Here is a 17,563-nt window from a genome sequence, read left to right as displayed (position 1 = left end):
GAATTGGTGGAATACAAACTGTGACAGGACAAAACTGGACTGGACTGGACTGAAGCTGCTGTGGAGATTACCTTCCCCGGGTTCCTGTCAGCTTTACTGTCAAAGCCAGATAACAGATGTTACCAACATCAATACCAACCAAGTACAACCTGACTCTATGGTACGACTACTTCATTTATACTCCATGTTTTATATCACCCATCGACAATCTGTTGCACATGATGGTAATGGCTGTGTTGCAGTATACAGGCCTTGTCCTGTATACTGCTAGCTAGACTGGGCTGGTTATTATAGTTGTCAGAGATTTACCAGCTCACGTATCATTTCAAGCACTACATTTTCGTTGTGAATATAAAGTTAAGACTTATTAGAGCATTTTCAGCCAATTGATCTCTATTATCTACAAGTACTATGTCTTGTGAAATGTGATATATAACCATAATGCCATTATAAACTACTACAAGTCGCACTGTTTCATCTGGAAGTGAGATTCCCCATTCTAGTGAATGCAGCAGCCTAGAGGGCGGAGCCAAAAGTAGAAGAAGAATAAAGTGTAGAGTACGGCCTTGCCCTTGGCCCCTTAATTAGGCTACATCTTAACATGAAAGAGCAACGATGTCGACAGTCACAGGGAAAGTGCAATAACAGATGATAGGCATACATGTTATAGCAACACAACTTCTATTAGCATACTGATCCAGATCTGTACTCTGAATAAGTGGTTCTCAAACTTTTTCTTGTCCAGGACCCCCAAATGAATATGTACATTAATATTATAAAGATATTAAAATGAGCTGGCTGCCATCAGTCAGTTTAAATTTTCACCTATTCAGTGATGTCAAGTGCCCTCCCACCTTGCAGCTGCATTGCAAACAACTTGAGACATGCCCTCAGCAAGCATGGTAAGTTCACTATCCCATGAATACATTGTTGCTTTTACACTTTGTGCAGATTAGCTACAAAACTGAGATATGTTCATTTCATGAGCTTTTGTTTTGCTTGGTTTGTACAGAGTCAGGATAATTGTTTTCCCCTATTTCCAATCAATGTGATAATTAAGTAAACTGGCTCCTGCCTTTAGTTTGCCCTCATGTTAGGCTGTTTGTGGTAGAGATGCAGGAGGCAGGAGCCCAGGGTAATAGCAGGCATGACATGGGCCAAGTTATTGTTCCATTCTGTATTACATTTCTGATGTGCGCTTCTGTCCATTTATGATCTTTGAGCACCTGCCATTCCAGTGGTCTCTGCACGGCCCAGCCAGGAGGAACCCCCCATACAATTGTGTTGTTACAATGTTTCAAAAATATTCCAATCTTTTCTCATTCTTTCAAGATTTTTTGAAAATAGCAGATCGTCATTGTGAGAGGTTAGTTTGAGTCATTATAGGGTTGGTGTTATGCCTGGTTTATACTTCATAGTTGCACACTGGTGAGTGTGTGCATGAGCATGCGCATGAGCGTGCACACACACACACACACACACACACACACACACACACACACACACACACACACACACACACACACACACACACACACACAAGCTTACAACCTGTGAGCTTGTGAGTGCGACTGATTGTGATTGTGTAGGTCCAATATTTGTGTCTGTGTGTGTATGTGTGTGTGCGTGCGCACGTGCGTGCGTGCGTACGTGCGTGTGTGTTTCAACCATAGCCTACAGACCAGTCAAATCTAATGGCCCATTAATGGTTTGAGTGTGGACTAGCTGGATCTCTGCCCTCACACCCTCCTCTCCAGCATCGGGGTGTTGATCTCTGCAGTGTTGCTAGCTCCGCTGTGCGTCTACGTACAGTAGGTGGTGTGTCTATTTCCCCTCCTACAGCTTCGCCTTGGCTTGGCTCACACAGCCAAGGTTTGCTCGTCACGATGCCATCAGTTCCTGGTGACAGACTTCAGACTCATCGTTCTCCCTCTGACCTTGTCTCTGACCCGTAGATAGAGGCCTCCGTAGAAATGAGGTCCATGTTTTAGCTGTGGTTGCCCATGTGACATCAAGTGCCATGGAAACTATTAATGTAACAATGTATCTTGTGTGGGTTTGGTCAGGGGAGGAAAGAAATGAAAAATGGAAGCAACGCCCATGTAAGGTGGACTACCAACCTCCCATGCATTCCCACGAGATTAGGCCATAATGCACTGTTGTCTGCCCATCCAGGGCCAAGTGTCATTCTGCTATTCCACTTTGAAGGAACGCAAGCGTTTCTGCGACTGCAATGATTTCAGAGCAACAAATAATGGCAGCGGTAATACCCTTTTCCCCCCACATATTATCCTAATTACGGGGCCAGGCTTCCAGCATGGCTCCGTTTTGTTATTGGCATTATTCCATTTCTTCTTCTTCAGCCACTTTTCGCAGTTCTGGCTGAACCGTGCATACACTTTTTACGAAACTCGGCCATATGATAGATGGTCATGAAAAACTATCAAGAAATAAATCTCACAATCTTTCGTCAAAACGTGGCGCTATAGCACTCAGTTGAAAATGCCAACTTTGAATAGGTACAACTCATGCCCTGTTTGACCTACAGCCATAAAACTTCAATACACACATGCGTCTCCTCATGATGAACAACTTTCACTCTCTGACTTTTGACCTCTGACCTTTAGATCTCCCACCATTTTGAATTACATGAAAAGCTGTTAAAATCTATCCTCCTGGGATTTTTTAGCAATCTGCACGAAACTTTTTACACATGAACTTTGGACCTATGCCAACAAAACGGTGCAAGCGGATTTTTTTTGTCTAAGTGAAAAAATGAAGCTTTAATGAGCCAATGAATATTGCAGTTTTATGACAATTATTCATCTGCCCCTAACACATACATGCAGACTCACATTTCTTTGAAAATTTGCAGTAATGTACAGGGTCATTCCAAATATCACTGAAACCAATCTTACTCCAATTGGTCAAACGGGGGTGCTATAGCAATTTTTTTAAAATGCAAACTTTAAACAGGCAAAAGTCATGCCTCGTTTGGCCGACAGCCATTAAACCTGCTTACACATGTGCCTTGACTCATGAGGAACACATGTATCACTTTTACCAGTACCTTAGATTGTCCGCAATTTTGAGCAGTTTGAAAAACACTTAAACCCAGGATTCTTCAGCTATTTGCGTGAAATGGTATCATCTGTCTGACCTCCGTTTTCACTAGATCAGGTCTGTTGGTCCAATGGCTTCCCGATTAAGTGAATGTCTCACAACATCAAGGTAACCGGTTCAAGCCTCACTTGTTGCAGACTTCATTTAAAGTGCATTGCAAACAACAATACTGTATCAATGAACACATGTGCAATTGATAAAGATAACATGAAATGCTTATTTGAGAGGGTATGTTTTTGCAATGTATGACATACTTCATTCTGAAAATAGCCGATCTACAATCTCAAAACCTTTCAGATAGCAACGTGTTTCTGAGCTTGTAGATCAGCTGCTTTCACTGGTTCACTTTTATCTTCAACAGACAACTTCAGCCTGGACAAAGCTATAGCACTATAGGTAGTGTTGCAGCCTGTCAATTCGAAGGTTGAGGGTTCGATTCCTGTTAATGGCAATAGGTTGAGATGTCCAATCTGCTTCCATCTCTCTTCAATCTATTCCCCCTCTCTCTCTCTCTCTCTCTCTCTCTCGGTGAGAGGTGGCATTGCAAAAAACATGACCTTAAGCTCAGTCTTCTATGGCGTATTGTGCATATTACTTATAGTTTTGTCTCTCTTTTAATGTATGATATACTTCATTTTGAAAATAGCCGATCTACAACCTCACAACTTTTCAGATAGCAACGTTTTGTGAGCTTGTAGATCGGCTACTTTCACTAGTTTTCGTTCTGAGGAGACACAAAAATGCCTTTATTGGTAAATGGTTTGTGAACCAGTGATCTAGAGTAGTTCGGGACACAGAGGCCTGGTTCAAAATGAAGGGAAATACTTATAAATATCAACAGACACTATCAGGGAGGCCATTTATCTAGCTCAATGAGAAGAAAGGCAGTCTTGGAGTCCGTAGGTTGCTGGTTCGATCCCAGTCCACGACAATGTATTGAGGTGATCATGATTTGGCATTATTCGGATAACACATCGTGTGTCTTGAGGATAGGATTAGGCGTTGTTTTACTGAGGTTAGGGTTAGTGAGGGTTTAAAATCCTCATGTTAATTGCATGGTCTTCTTTCTCTCAAGTTCAGTATTCTATGTTTCAATGGCTTATTGTGCATATTACTTGTCATTGCTTCTTTCTTTTTTCTGTCTTCATTACCTGGCCCCGTATTATCGCTGCTTGCAGCTATATTTTTGAATTGATATACTAGTAGTGTGTGTGTGTGTGTGTGTATATATGTGTTGAGGGAGAAGAGAAAAAGAAGGGGAGAGATAGATAAGAGAAAAAGGGAGGGAGAGAGATTCAGTTAATCAAATGGTGCTTCAGTTTATAGAACAATGCACTAGAATACAGAACCTATAAAGAACAGTACAGTGGTTGAACAGTTCGTTGTGTGACAGAGGTTATTTGTTTATATAGCAGTGGTTCTCAAACTGGGGTCCGGCTTATTAAATCAGAGCTTGTAGATCTGCAATTTTCTAATGGCTGTATTTATAGGGCTGAAGTGGTTAGTGTGTTTTGTACCAATAATCAAAATCTACAAAGTAACTGTAACTAAAGTGTTCATATCATTGTAGTGGAGTAAAATAACAATATTTTCCTCCTGAGATGTAGTGGGGTAGAAGTAAAAGTATTGAAAATTGTAAACACTGAAGAAAGTTACAAATATCTCAAAATTGTATATAAGTACAGTACTTGTGTGCTGTCCCAGGCATCTAGTCTATTGTAGATAGGTTTGACACCCCCTAGTGGGGAGTATTGTTTGCATTTAATGTTGACTTGTGATGTGCAACTAATTTCATGTGTGTGCTAGTGCCATCTATTAGAGAGTTACGCCAACTCCGTTCACTTCTTCGGGCCAGGTCTTCTACATACACATACATTGGCGAATAGTGACAAATCCCTAAACCGGAAGTTCATGGAATGCATTGAAGTCGACGGCTCCTTGTCACTATTTCCAGCTACATGAACCACGTGACCGACGCCGTTTCTGACCCCTCATTGGCGCAACTCTCTAATAGAAGGCTCTGGTGTGTGCTGTTTAGCTAATTGAAGCAAGTCATTTCAGGTGTGCAGTACAGGAGTAGACAGCTTTTCTCCAGCAGTCAAGGAGCAAACACACACAGACAACCTGCTACTGCCATTCTTTGTTTTTGGCTTGAAACCATCTCTTGTAAGTTTTTGCTTGTGTAAATGTACTCAGTCATGACAACAACTTAGGAGGAGGTTCCAGGTGGTCCCCAGCTAAATGATGGAAGAGTTGGTAACCAAATGGACCCTTATAGAGCTTTAACTATTGAGAGTGTAAAATGAAACCAAATGGACCCTTATGGATCTTTTTTAAACCAAATGTATTTCAATTCAAAAGTGGGGGGAGCACATTCCAGTATGGAATGGCTCTGTATATTATTGTTTTTAAAAACAAAGTGCATTGGTTCAGGGTAAAGGTAGGTAAAGTGACAGCCATTATAACCATTTCTACCTATGTTTAAATATAGTGAAAGTCATTGTACGTATACAAAAAATACAGATACTCAGGTAAAGTACAGATACCGTTACTCACAAAAATGTACTTCAATCAGTACAGGACTAAAGTAAATGCACTTTGTTACTGCACCGCTGACAGAGACGAAAAATAATGTGGGTGTCATCTTATCAGTCATCAGATGCAGAGGACGAGGTTGAGAGGAAACTCCAGACTGTGAAGATGGAGACCAGAGAGACTGACCAGGACATGTTCACAGGTACAGTGAACAACAGTGTTCAAATGTCCTATTGTCTCGATGAATTGAATACACAGGACCTCAATGGAAACAAGCCCTGGCCCCTGGGCTTATTGGGTTATCCTTTTAGTATTCTTTTGTATAAATCTGTGCCACTGGGCCTTTTTTTTCAAACTGTTAATAAAGTATTCAATCAATCAAACACGTTGTGAGCTTGTAGATCTAGGTTTAAAGTGCTCACACATGTGGCCTATTATAGTCGCTTCTTTTGGGCTTGTTTTCATGGACCTGGTTGCTTATTTCTCCCGCAAAATAAATATGGCAACACTGACAGTGAACAGACGTCCCGATTTGGCCAGGTTTAGCTTGGTCTCAAGCTGGGTGTCCCGAGGCCCTGACAAATATCTCTAAAACACTCATTTAAAATAATAACACTTTGTTTTGAATGCTTACATACATGTAGATGTTTATCTTAGTCTGGTCTGTTGAAAGGTGCAGTCACTAGGTGTGCTACTGCTAAAGCCTCATTCATACTTGGTTGCGTGCTGGTGTTGCATGCAGTAAGTAGCAGATATACAAGCTCACCACGAGTCACATAAGTGACGTGACACATACGTGACACACTCAAAACAGGGCAGTTCCTGTTTACAGGCTCTTCAAGGTTTGTTTGTTTGCTTTTTAAATATGGTTCACAGAAGGTCACATTAGCACCAGAGGAGGAGGAGAAGGAGACGATGTTGCATTGCCCCCCACTGGCCTGGAGTATTCCTGTGCAACAGAGGTAAGCGGATCTAGCCTGGTTCCAGACCATAGACTCCGCTCACTCTCTGAGTGGGGCTCCTCTTCTTGGTCTGGTGTCATAATGTGAGCCTATGGCTTTTCACGTTGGAAGAAATACCTGTCAAATCAGAGTCGGAGGTGGGGGTGGGTCTAACGACAAGCCAATCAGCGCCATGGGGCGTTCTCAAGCTGTGCGACACTAGCCTGCGAGGTCACATGTAGGCGGATCCTTGGATCTCTTGTGATTGGTTTAGGGAAATGCTAATCCCCCCCCCAAGTAATTGACTACAGTGCAGCCAATTTCAGAATGAAGCTCCACGCAGCTTCAGTCTGATAATCAGGCTAAAGCGGATCTGATGTTTTGCACCCTGTCCGTCTGTTCGTCCCGTCCGTCCTGTCCGTCCGTCCTTCTCGTCCGTCCGTCCGTCCGCCCGTGTGTGTACATGTACATGTTTTCTTTTTTTAGCACCTTAATTAATGTCCATAAGTATATCATGCACAGTATACGTCTGCTGCTATGCTCACGCACCTTTATACCTTATCTCAGGTACCATGTGTAAATATGTAGATAACTTTGATCTCCTTTCCCCCTTGACCGCCCCCCCCCCCCCCCCCCCCCCGCCTCTATTCTTCTTCCTTCTCTTTTTTTTCTATGGAAATAACGATGCGATGGGAACTATGCACGAAAACAAATTTCACCCACTCGTTACCTCTGTAAAACTGTGAAGTGACAATAAAAGATGATTCTGATTCTGTCCGTCTGTGAACAGCTAATCTCTGGCACCGTTGGCCTGATTGCAGCGAAACTGTGCGCACACCATAGACCGTAAAAAGAATGGACAAAGCCAGCCCCATTGGTTTCTACAGAATGTTTTGAAGCCACTTTTTCGGCAAATTCAAATCCGCCATCTTTGAACTTACGGTCCTGAAATTAAACCGGAAACGACTGCTATTGGAACCATAATTTACTAAACACATGTCATGATGATTTAAAAAATACTTTATACTAGCGATTGAAAACATAAAGTGTTTATGAAAATGTTTACTGAGGTAATAAAGTCAAGTGTAAAGTCGGGCCAAAACCTCATTCACTTCTTTTGAGATTAAGATTGAGATTGTGTGTGTGTGTGTGTGTGTGTGTGTGTGTGTGTGTGTGTGTGTGTGTGTGTGTCTGTGTGTGTGTGTGTGTGTGTGTGTGTACGTACAGATGCCCAGTGAAGGCCATCTGTTCAGTCACAGCATGGCTCAGTGCCACATGCATTCCTACAACTCAGCATCCATGAGTCAAGACCTGAGATAAAATATGGAGATAAGAGGTTTCTGCCCGACAGCAATTTCATTCACAGCTACAATAAACCAGTAAACCTAAGCGTCCTCCTCATATATGGAACTGAAGCACAAAACAAGGATGGACTACAATACGTACAACTCTAACAGAGATGACAGATAAAATGCCATCAACATAATAGTAGCTAACAGTGTCAGGGTCATTAAGAAAGCATGATCAGATTATTCAGATCACTATTTTGTTAAATATCTTTCTTCTCATGCCACACAGCTGGCTCCCCACCTTCTCTCCTTTTATCTATCGCATTGACCGAAACGTCACTGGAAACAATCTCCTGTTTAGCCTACATTCTTTGGATTGTTACAAAAGAAAATGTTGATAGCGCCTAACTTTCTACTTACAACCACGAAAAGCCACCAAGTTTGCACCAAAGTTATGTATGGCCTATTTCTCTGCTCTATTGTAATGTTTTATTTGTCCAAAACCAAAGACCACAATGAAATTCGCTAACTCTGTTGTGTTTTTATCCTTGTCATTTCCGTGAGAAGCATGTTTTTCTTTTAATCATAACGGCTAGTAAATGAAATCAAATACAAAGGTATGAGAAAAAGAGCTCACAGAGCATCATCTGTCACAAGATAATAACCTTTTATTTATTCTTATAGATCACAGAATGAATAAGGCAGACAGCAATATACCAGACAGTGTTCCAGACACAAATGTCACTTAGAACCATCTGAAGTAGTGCCCCTGAACCCCAACAATCATGTCCAGCCGCAAACGATCAGCTTTCAATCTTTCAGTTACAATCAGGTGAGTTCCATCAGTCAATGATTGTCTCTTCTCCTTCTAGATCTCCCTGTGTTTAAAGACGAGGTTTCCCCTAAACAGCAGGAGAGTAGCCCCAGTCTGGTACAGGTGAAACTAGAACCTCCGGAGATTAAAGAGGAACAGGACAAGAGGAGTGCCAGTCTGATACAGGTGAAACTAGAACCTCCAGAGATTAAAGAGGAACAGGAGGACAGGAGTTCCAGTCTCGTCCATTTGAAACCTCTCCAGATTAAAGAAGTGTGTAGCTGGTCCCGTGTGGTCCAGGTAAAACTAGAACCTCTGCAGATTAAAGAAGAACAGCAGGAGAGCCTCAGTGAGGTCAAAGATGGACCAGAGCCTCCACAGACTAAAGTGGAACGGGAGGAGGAGCTACTGCAAAGACCAGAGGAGGCTGATGGGTCAACGTTGACAGTTCAAAGTGAAGAGGATGTTGATGAAAACAAAGATACAGAGCCTGTAGCCAGCACCTCAACTGAACACATGAAACCACAAGCTGATGTCGAGGACTGTGGAACTTCACAGCCAACTAGAGATGACCAGCTCTTCTCTTCACACTGCTCTGAATCTAACTCTGAAGACAGCGATGAGAGGACTTCACCCTGTTCTGAATCTGACATTGAAGACAGTGACTGGGAGGAGACCAGGAAAGGTCAGTCAGCTTTAAACAAACTGAAGTCACGCAAGACACTAAATGTGGAAGGACGACGATTGTCTTTGAGCAACAAGCTGAAATCATCAAAACAAACTCCATCCATGAAAGGTCACAGAGGGAGTTATCTGAAACGACACATGAAGACTGATACAGGTAAAGAAAACAAATGAGAAATATTTACATCTAGCCTACAGTTTGTAAAATAAGCTTCACTCAAAAGTCTCATCTGAAGATGCACATGAACATGGATGAGCACTCATACAGGGGAATTAAACACATTGTTTGTAGTTTATGGCAAATGCTTTGGTCAAAATGCAACACTTGACAACAAACAGTGAGAATGAGGAGTTACATTCAGTCCTGCATCCCTGTCTGAAACTGTTGATCAATGTCATGACTTGATGTCAATGTCATGAGTTATGACTGATTGTATCAATCCACCTCTTTAATCTTGCCCTCCCCACCCTCTCTCTCTCTCTCTCTCTCTCTCTCTCTCTCTCTCTCTCTCTCTCTCTCTCTCTCTCTCTCTCTCTCTCTCTCTCTCTCTCTCTCTCTCTCTCTCTCTCTCTCTCTCTCTCTCTCTCTCTCTCTCTCTCTCTCTCTCTCTCTCTCTCTCTCTCTCTCTCTCTCTCTCTCTCTCTCTCTCTCTCACACACACACACACAGACAAACCAGCATCTTACAGTCGACAACAGTTTACCGAGACCTTAACTCAACCGGGGACCGGGCAAGTAAAAACACATCAGCCAACTTGCACAAGAAAGAAAACTCAAAAATGTAAACACTGTGACAATAGTTGTGACAATCAGTCAGGTCACCTGAAGACACACCAGCTTCTCCACACTGGAGAAAAACCTTTCCACTGTAATAAGTGTAACAAGAGTTTCAGTCAGTCAGGTCACCTGAAGAGACACCTGCGTGTACACACCAGAGAAAAACCTTTCCACTGTAATACGTGTAACAAGGTGTTCAGTCAGTCAGGTGATCTGAAGAAACACCTGCATACCCACACCGGAGAAAAACCTTTCCACTGTAATAAGTGTAACAAGAGTTTCAGTAGGTCAGGTGATCTGAAGAAACACCAGCGTCTCCACACCGGAGAAAAACCTTTCCACTGTGATAAATGTGACAAGAGTTTCAGTCAGTCTGGTGCTCTGAAGATACACCTGCGTGTACACACCAGAGAAAAACCTTTCCACTGTAATAAGTGTGACAAGAGTTTCAGTCAGTCAGGTCACCTGAAGAGACACCTGCGTGTACACACCAGAGAAAAGCCTTTCCACTGTAATAAGTGTAACAAGGGGTTCAGTGTGTCTGGTGCTCTGAAGATACACCTGCATACCCACACCGGAGAAAAACCTTTCCACTGTAATAAGTGTAATAAGGGGTTCAGTGTGTCAAGTAACCTGAAGACACACATGCGTGTACACACCGGAGAAAAACCTTTCCACTGTAATAAGTGTAATAAGGGGTTCAGTGTGTCAAGTAACCTGAAGACACACATGCGTGTACACACCGGAGAAAAACCTTTCCACTGTAATAAGTGTAACAAGGGGTTCAGTGTGTCAAGTCACCTGAAGACACACATGCGTGTACACACCGGAGAAAAACCTTTCCACTGTAATAAGTGTAACAAGGGGTTCAGTGTGTCAAGTCACCTGAAGAGACACATGCGTGTATGTACACACCAGAGAAAAACCTTTCCACTGTAATAAGTGTAACAAGGGGATTCAGTGTGTCATGTAATCTGAAGAAACACCAGCGTACGCACACCAAGGGAAAAACATCTCCACTGTAAACATTGTGAGAATTAACCAGATGTATGTTGGTAGGGAGGTGGTTATACAAGCAACATATGGATATTAATTCTACTTGTAAAATTTAAAGAAACAGATTGTGTAAATATTGTGAATTGACTTTTGAAAGTGATTTGACTGCACCACTGCCGTAAAGGTTCACGCCAAGCCGGACCGGGCGCTCCAACAAACATAATTGTTCTTTGGAGGGAACCTTTTGGTGGTTGGGAAGCCAGCAAGAGAGAGTGTCCTTATCACTGCATTAGAGGTGCCTGTTCAGTGGGGAGGGGAACTTTGGAACATAGCGTGAACCACCATGGTCAGTAAAGCCCACTGTCTGGTGTTGTATATATAGTATTTTTCTTCTCTTTTTTTTTTTTTTTTACTGTTCCTTCAAAAAATTAAGAAAGAAAGTACATTACCTATTTTTTTTTCAGGCATTTTTGGAACTTTACTAAATTTTGAAATAGGGCTTAAGTCATTAATTCACAATGTATTTTAAGTTTGGCTCCCGGCTCCCCAACAGTAGTATAGCGTTGCTGTCGGGCAGAAACTTCTTATCTCCATATTTAAACTTTTTTTGTTTCTGTGTAAATTATGATACTACTGCGTCACACAAAAGCATCAAATGCAGCAGATTGACAAGCTGGAAACGCGGCACGAAGCGACACGTTTTTAGCTTGTCGATCTGTTACTTTTGCTATTTTTGAATTTGAATCCTGAAAAGTAACAGTTTTGGATATATGAGGTTTCCACCCAACAGACTAAATTGAGGAGAAAATAGTTGTTAATTTTTTTTTATGAATGTATGTAAATCTATTCATCCAATAAACCAAACCAATTGCAGACAGTATTTCTATTATCTCCATTTGCTTCTGTGGATTCATTGGCACAAAGAAATGTTATGAGCCAGTTACCCACATAAGTTTGGCCATACTTCATACAACAGTGGTTCTCAGACATTTTCGTTTTTTTTCCCCTTCAGTACCCCTTTCCTTGATTTCTTATTCCCCCTTTACATGACTAGAATATTTTTGCTCAGAAAACAGCCAAAGGAACCATAGCAATAGCATAATGATGCCATGAATCAATGATAAGTAGGCCTGTCACAATTATCACAATTATTACATCGTCTAATCGCAATTATTTGAGATAATTACAATGATTTTGCATAATCGTCATAATCATTTCCATGTTGAAAAATGTTCATACATAAAAAAACTGAAATAGCTGATCTACAAGCTTACAATGTGTCACTTTGTGACGCGTTGTAAGCTTGTAGATCATCTTTTTTCGCTATTTTTACCTTTTGTTTTTGTAAAAAATTAATACATGTTAGTCATTTCTTTGTATAGCCTATATCAGTTATTTGACATTTTCTTCCCTGTGCAATTTTTGATTACGAAGCCTAAAAGGCAAACAGAAATTATTTTTTTATTCATATGTTCCCATATTTCAATGCCAAAAATAGAATTAAATCGTTAATTAGTGTGACAATTAATCGTCAACTTAAATTTGTAATCGTGACAGCCCTAATGATAACCCACCTTACTTTTTGGGGGGTCAGCAGCTCTGGAGCCACATGTGGCTCTTTAGCCCCTCCCTGGCTCTTTTTTTTTTACATCTTATTTAATTATTACCCAATTTTATAGAAGAGCACCTTGTTTTGGAGTTTTACTCTAGACCTTTTCCCCCCCACTTTTTTTCTATATTTCATATACATATTGGAAAAATGTGTTTGAACAACTAACTCTTTCCCACCCATGTAAGTCCACTTGATGTAAATATCTTCAAATAATGTGCAAATAAGTATTGATTTCTATTCAGTAACAGTTGCGCTAGTCACGTTGATTTAATTTGGTTTTACACATCACAGATCAGTAGGTTCACGCACATTTTGTCAACGTTTTATCATAAATGATAACGGCAAAATAAATTCTTCAATTTTTCCAATTTCTTTCATGTAACCACTAGTTCCTCTGTGTAGCCTACCTCTAGGGGTACATGGAGAAACACTGCTGTCATATCATCACTGTCGGATGGAAAACTTGTATGTCCAAATCCGTTGATTGATATGCACAACAGGAATTATATACATATATACTACTTATTTCCTAGGAAAGGTGACAGAATATTGTTGTGCCGGTGAGGTAAAAACCCTAGGAGGGCTTATGAGAGAACCGCACCGTTAACATTATGCAGCCTACAATTAGAACGTATTAGTGTCTAAAAACAAAAACAAAAAATATATAGCTGCAAGTAGTGATAAACAGGGCCAGGAATTAAAGGCAAAAAGCAATATGCAATAATAGCACAATAAGACATAGAAACAGAATAGATTGAACTTGAGACAAAGTAGCCCATGTAATTAACAAATGAGCATTCTGAACAGCTGAGCAGAGTGCTGAGGGACTGTGGATATTGCAATGTATCTCTGTATTGTGTTGCTATAATGCAGATTCCAAACTTGTGTCACAAATTCTGTTATCATGACAAAAGTTTGCAATTTATTTTATTTCATCTTTCTAAACAACACAGATGGATATTCTAATTAGGCTTATACATGTTGTCACCATGGTGACAACCATGTACGTACTGCAAGGTTGTAAGGTTGTTTTCAGAGGTCAATATTCGAGGTCAGGATGCTGTTTATGATAATTATAATAATAATAAAGACCTCAAATGATTCCAACAGGGGAATCTACTTCTCAGCTCGACACAGCTGAGGTGGTCATATATAGCACGCAGGGGTTAAGAACCTCACTCATGGACACCTCAACCCATAGCCATAGGCAGGAATCGAACTTTTAACCTTCGGACTCACAGGTTGCCACACTACCAATTGAGCTATAGCTTTGTCCAGCCTTGTGATGTCTGTTTGAAGATCATAAACTCTTGCCTTCTGTCATGAACCAAGCCCCTGTTTCACTAACACTAAGATCACTCGTTCACAAAACCATGTTTTTGTCGACATAGATCCAAAGTACATGCGTAGAAAGTTTCGTGCAGATTGCTCAAAAATCCCAGGAGGAGTTTGATTTGAACTGCTTTTCATATAATTCAAAATGGTGGGATATCTAAAGTTCAGAGGTCAAAAGTCAGACCACGAAAGTTGTTAGGCATGAGGAGGCGCATGTGTGTATCGAAGTTTCATGTCTGTAGGTCAAACAGGGCATGAGTTGTACCTGTTCAAAGTTGGCATTTTTCAATTGATTGCTATAGAGCCACCCTTTGGCCAATGGTTGTCAGTTTCGTGTCTTCACCATTTTCCATGACCCTCTACCATATTGCTTCGTGAAAAGTGAATGCACGGTTAGGCCGTGACAGAAAAAACGGCGGAAGAATAATGAAAGTGTAGAGATGCAATAAGGGTCCACGGCCCTTTGGCCTTGGCCCCTTAATAACACCACTGATATTGTTTTTGTAAATCATGATCAAAGATAAATGCTGATCCTTGAGATAGGCCTACTGTAGGGTGTTTGAGTGGAATTTAGCTATATGGAACACCTGCCTCAGGATAATCCCAGTTTAGAGGCACATATCACAGGCTGTCAGTGGTGTTAAGTAACTAAATACATTTACTCAAGTACTGTACTTAAGTTTCAGTCCTTTTACTTCTACTCCATTTCATCTCAGTGGCAAATATTACACTTTTTACTCCACTACAATTATTTGAAAACTTTAGTTACTAGTTATTTTGATTACTATTATAAAACATACATTACCCACTTCAGCCCTACATACATGTCGGCCATGAAAATAGCGATCTACAAGGTCACAAGCTCACAATGCGTTGCAATGCGACGCATTGTGAGCTTGTAGATCTGCTATTTTCAATATATTTTTTATACATTTGAAAACTTGCGAAATGGGACATTCTGCATAATGAGTGTTTTCTACTTTCGGTATTTTAAGTCTTGGACATCTGCATAAACCTTACATTATTGTCCTTTCTAAGACAAAGGCCAAACTACTACAATATTCTGGTAGCCAGGCTGTGAGGACAACTTGCCATGTGTGCACCCAAGTGTTCATGTATTATTTGAATGTTTCCTCATTGTCCAATCATTTGTGGATTCAAATAAAGAGTATAACAATGCATGCAGGCACGCACGCACACACACACACACGGGACGTGCTGGGCCCCTAATTCAGCCTGGGCATCTCAGATAGAGGCCCGTAAATTGCGCGGCCGCGCACCAATTTTTTAACTTAATTTCGGCCGTTTTTCACTTAATTTCGGACGTTTTTTTAAAAACGGCCGGCCTGGTTGGCCTGGAATGGAGAGGCCTTTCTGGAATTGTCCCACATTTCCCAGTGGCCAGCACGTCCCTAGAAAACTATCCATACGAAATGACCTTCTACTGCCTTTGTAAACTACAGCAGAATTCTAGTGGCTTTTCAAGTTCACAAGAGTAAAATTATTTGGTTTCTGTTCCTCAAGATTGTAGCATCAGTAACAACAATAACAAATGATTAACTAAGAAGATAATTAAGTAGTGCATGCAGCCTTAATATGCAACGTTGTGTGTGTGTGTGTGTGTGTGTGTGTGTGTGTGTGTGTGTGTGTGTGTGTGTGTGTGTGTGTGTGTGTGTGTGTGTGTGTGTGTGTGTGTGTGTGTGTGTGTGTGTGTGTGTGTGTGTGTGTGCGCGCGCGCGCATTCACCCCGTTTTTCATATTTCCCAACTGTTCTGCTGTGTGTAGGTGTGTCTTTTTGGAGCTGCTAGAGTGCCCACCTGCAAACAATCACCTGCACAGTCCAGGCATTCAGTATCCTTACTGTATCATCAGTGTCACTCAAGCCTTTGCCATATTGTCTGTGTTCATGCCAAGCTGTCAAGCCTTGTTCTGTGTTTTGCTCTGTTTTCTTGACAACAAAGCTCTTGCCAAACCTGTGCCTGTATGAAGTTCTGCTTGATCTTTTTTTACCTCGGCCTGCCCACTGTTTTTGTTTATGCCTGTAAGTCTTTGTCTTTAAAACTCTCCTATTAGACTTTGTGTTGTCTGCTTCTAAGTCCTCTCCATGGTGTCTGGCAATGTATCTACGTTGTTTCCTATATGTTGAAATGCCATTCTTAAGTGGTGTCACTCGGGCATCCATTTTTTTAGACAGTACTATCACAAAAAGAGATGTGCGTGACACTTACTGAGACAGGGAGGGGCAACCAGCAATCTCAGGCGAGTGACAGGTGAGTGTCTAGCCATAGACCAGCAGCAGCAAGGCAGTGTAGAGTAGACAACAAATAAACATTAATTAACAAATAATAATAGTAAGCTCTATAGGCTGAGATGTGCATAGAGCACCGAAGTCTGAACTAATTTACACATCCTACCTGGGTCGCATTTTTTTCCCCCCATTCTGAATTTCCATATATGTGTTTAATATCGCGTCAAATAAGAACTGTGTTCCAAAAATAAACAAATGATCCCAGCGGTTTGACTCATATGGATACGAAGCATCAACTGATGGTGAGAACACGTGAATGTTACTTCCGCCGAATTAGTAAAATTGTCGCCGGAAACAGACTGTATCAAATATGAGTGACTGACTATCATAAACGATGCAGAGCCACCTCCCTGACAATATCGCCGAGACAGTTTGTTTATTTTTGGACCACAATTCTTATATGAGATGATTAAGATGACCCAATGTTATTCTCCATAGAGAAATTACTTCTACGACCCAGGGGATGAACGAGTGACGTCAGGACTTCTGTGCTCTATATGTGCAAGGCAAGCACATAACACACCTGTTATTGTTTCATACCGGTGACAAGGTATCTCCCCACCCTAACTTATATCATAATACAGCATCATAAACAGCATTCCACACCACTCCCTTTCATTGCACGCTTTAGTAAAACAATGGAACTGAATGTTCTGAATCGGAATGTTTCACACTCTTTTGTGTTCCCATGTTCTACACCCTCTATAGCAGTGGTTCTCAAAGGTTTTCATGTCAAGGACCCCCAAATTGATATGTATTTGGCCATAATTGATATGTATTTGGCCGCATACCCCCATCTGAACATATTTTGTGTCAGGGACCCCCAGAAGAGAAGATTAAAAAAATCGTAATACTTTCAGAAATAGCAGAAATCGCACTGCGAGCTTGTATATCTGCTATTTTTGAATAGCCAACATACAATATGGATAAAGTGGTTAAAATGATGGTGGTGCTGTATTAACACATTTAGCTGGGGAAGCCCTGGGGACCCTCAGGGGTCCGGGGATCACTGGAACCCCTTGGGACCCCACTTTGAGAACCAGTGCAGTACAGTGAGTAAGTTAAGACCATACAATAATAAGTGCTGTTTATTTCATTGAAGTTAGGTTCCAATGTACCAATCCTTCCAAACAAAAACTGAACTGGATT

The sequence above is a fragment of the Gymnoscopelus microlampas genome, assembly GCF_963454915.1.
Source record: "Gymnoscopelus microlampas genome assembly, chromosome: 11".
Lineage (NCBI taxonomy): Eukaryota > Metazoa > Chordata > Actinopteri > Myctophiformes > Myctophidae > Gymnoscopelus > Gymnoscopelus microlampas.
Note: the sequence above shows the minus strand (reverse complement) of the source record.